This window comes from Octopus sinensis, linkage group LG10 (genome assembly GCF_006345805.1).
Source record: "Octopus sinensis linkage group LG10, ASM634580v1, whole genome shotgun sequence".
Taxonomy (NCBI): Eukaryota; Metazoa; Mollusca; class Cephalopoda; order Octopoda; family Octopodidae; genus Octopus; species Octopus sinensis.
The window spans coordinates 36,194,274-36,197,704 of NC_043006.1; the positions used below are offsets into that span (position 1 = coordinate 36,194,274).

General features: G+C 42.3%; 1 long non-coding RNA gene across 1 annotated transcript in view; it reads right to left on the minus strand.

Annotated features, from left to right (window-relative positions):
• Positions 1 to 3,106, minus strand: part of LOC115216554 — a 21,973-nt gene extending 18,867 nt beyond the window's left edge. Inside the window, exon 1 of the long non-coding RNA XR_005000941.1 lies at positions 2,920 to 3,106. This is a non-coding gene — a long non-coding RNA (uncharacterized LOC115216554). The remainder of the gene's footprint in view (positions 1 to 2,919) is intronic.
• Positions 3,107 to 3,431: the final 325 nt, after the last annotated feature.

The window sequence follows — 3,431 nt, forward strand, 5'->3', positions numbered from 1 at the left end:
ACAACTTTCTCTCACTCTGTCCTTCTGCATCTAGCAGCTCACCTGCAACGGACCGGCGTCCCATCCAGGTGGGGAACCTATACGCCAATGAAACCGAGAAACCGGCCCTAATGAACAAGGCATGGCTCGAGAAGGAACAAACAACAACCACAGTCAGATAATTAACCTTGGCTGTTAAAATTTCTCATTAACAAAATAAAAACAATAGCAAACAGTTTCATAGTATTTGAATTATCTTCTATCTTTTACTTGTTTCAATCGTTAGACTGTGGCCATACTGGAGCACCGCCTTGAGGAATTTTAGTCGAACGAATCAATCTCAGTACCTGTTTTTGCTTTTTCGTTTTTTTAAGCCTGGTACTTTTTTTTTTTTTGGTTTCTTTTGCCGAACCACTTTATTACGGGGACGTAAACGAACAAACACCGGTTGTCGAGGGTGGTGAGGGACAAGCACACACACACATGCACATGCACACATACATATATATATATATGGCGGGCTTCTTTCAGTTTCCCTCTACCAAATCCACTAACAAGTCTTCAATCAGCTCAAGGCTATAGTAGAAGATATTTACCGAAGGTGCCACGCAGCGGGACTGAACCTGGTTCCATGTAGTCGGGAAATAAACTTCTTACTACACAGCCAAAACTTATATTATTATCAATTTTTCACAAGCACAAGCCCTGAAATTTGGCGGGAAATGGTTAGTTGATTACATCAACCTCAGTACTTGACTGGTACTTACTTTATCGACACCGAAAGGAATGAAACGCAAAGTCGATCTCGACGATATTTGAACTCAGAACGTAATAACACTAAGCATACTCCCCGGTCTGCTAACGATTCTGCCAGCACGCTGCTGTATTTCGTAACACAACAATGGCAAGGAATAAATTTCCTTTCTTTCTTTTCTTTTTTTACTTTATATTTATCTTATTTTGTATATTTATTTATTTATTTGGCGAGATAACACACGAACGTTAGTGGAAGTCAATTGATAAATATTAATTAGTAAAACAAGTGCGTGACACTGATTTAAGGTTTATTTAAGGTGAAAGAAGATTATTTTCAGCCGAAGATAATATACAACTTTAGTAACAGTCACAGGTGAGATTGGCTCTTTTTCTGAGTAATTTGAATTTCTATTTCCCACAAACACTTTCGTTGAAGACACTTTGCCGAAGTTACTCTGCTGCCATTCGATCTGCTAGTAATAGCAGCCAAAAATCCCTCAAACGACATAGACAGTAGACGGTCTTGAAACGTTGAGGACACGGTGGAGAATGGCTGTGTGGTTAGAAGTTTACTTCCCAATCACATGGTTCCGGGTTTAATCTCACTGCGTGGTACCATGGGCGAGTATCTTTTGCTCTAGCTCCGGGCCAACCTTAACCTTGTGAGTGGATTTAGTAGACAGAAACAGAATGGGAACCCAGGCTAACCAAAGCCTCGTGAGTGTATTCGATAGGTGGAAACTGTAGAAGCCCATATATGTGTGTGTGTGTGCGTGTGTTTGATCCCACCATCGCTTGACAACTAGTGTTGGTCTGTTTATGTAACCTAGCGCTTCGGCGAAAGAGACCGATAGCTTACGTACCAGACTTATTTCCCTTTTAACTAACTAAATGACCTTCAAATGTTTGAACTAGTATCAAGTTAGTATTTATCATCGTATATACGTGACGGTCTTCCACACAGTCTCCATCTACCAAATTCACTCACAAGGCATTGATCAGTCCGAGGCTAGAGAAGGAGACACGTGTCCAAAGTGCCGGACCTTGAGACAGAACCCGAAATCCCGTGGGCCTCAAAGTGAGCGTTTTAACCACACAACCATGCCTGTCTTTGTGATGTGTGCGTGCAAAGGCGGCGGACGTGAATATCTAAAATATCAACGTTTCAAGATGACAATCTGGTTTATGAAGACAAAAGACATTGGAGGTGTCCATTACCCTGGTTGGGGTGGTGGGGACAGAAGGGGGTTAAGTGGGTGGGTTAGAGATAAACGAAGATCAGACTTAGAGGGTAAGTAAACTGTGTCAAGGATGTATGAAATGTCAAATGTTTCCGATAGACTCGTATGACAACGACGACGACGAAGAAGAAGACGGCCAACCGTCATGTTGTTCGTGATGATGATGGCGGCGGTGGCGGCGGTGGCGGCGGCGGCGGAGGTAGCGGTGGAGGCGGCGGTGGAGGCGGCGGTGGAGGCGGCGGTGGAGGCGGCGGTGGAGGCGGCGGTGGAGGCGGCGGTGGAGGCGGCGGTGGAGGCGGCGGTGGCGGTGCTTGCAACTGTGTTAATGGTGATGATTTTGAAGAAGAAGAAGAACAACAACAACAACGAGGAAGCGGTGGAGAAGGAAGGGATGAAGGATGGAAGGAAGGAAGGGATATGTATTACCATTAAGTTATGTTTGTATGTGTAATGTCTTCTTCTCTCTCTCTCTCTCTCTCTCTCTCTCTCTCTCTCCTCTCTCTCTATCTTTCTATCTATCTATCTATCTTTCTATCTATCTATCTATTTACCTCACCCTATACTTGAATGAGTACATTTCTACGCGCGAGGGCACACGCATGTGTTTGTGCTTGTGTGTGTGTGTGTGTGTGTGTGTGTGTGTGTGCGTGCGTATGTTTACCTCTAGTGCCAAAGAGTTATTGTCTCCAACACAGACTGACTGTCCACTCAGCCATGCCGAATCGTCGGCGACCAAACAGCCGCGCCCAGTTGTCCCTTTCCGAGATTCTGTGTACTAATTGCATGAAAAATCTCTATTAATTAAACGTTGTTTTTCTTTTTAATTTAGAAAGGACAACTGAACTGTGTAGTCCAAGATATACAGCGTCTAGTGAAATATAAGATGGATGATCATGGTTAGAATGTCTGTCTTTATGAATCTAATGGTACATAGTTTACTTACCTTGTGTTAAACAACAATAACTAGGAAGAACACATTGGATAATGTAGTCAGGGTGGTCATCGCTGGAATGTCTTTGATCATAGACCTGTAGTTGTTGTTTAACATCTGGTTAGTCATGATTGGGCAAACTTGTCAAAAACTCTCCAACTGTCTCTACTACACATTCGACGATTTACTCTGAGGGAAAAAAAAGACATGATGGTCACGGCTGGAAACTAGATCAGCTATAGAGTTGTACACAACATTAACAATGATAACAACCAGATATTATGCTTAATTTCCAAGGAAGCAAAATACGAAGATAGTTAAGTGTGCCCCAGTATGGGCGTAGCTCACTGACTGAAATTACGAGGATAGGAAAAGTGTACAGATGTAAATAATTAAATGATAGTAATAAATAATTAATGAGCAGAAATAAATAGTTAATAGGGCGAAATATATATATATATATATCGTACTTTATATATAAGTAGTATTCAAGTATACGTCGCACCCCCAGTTTTTTGGGGGTT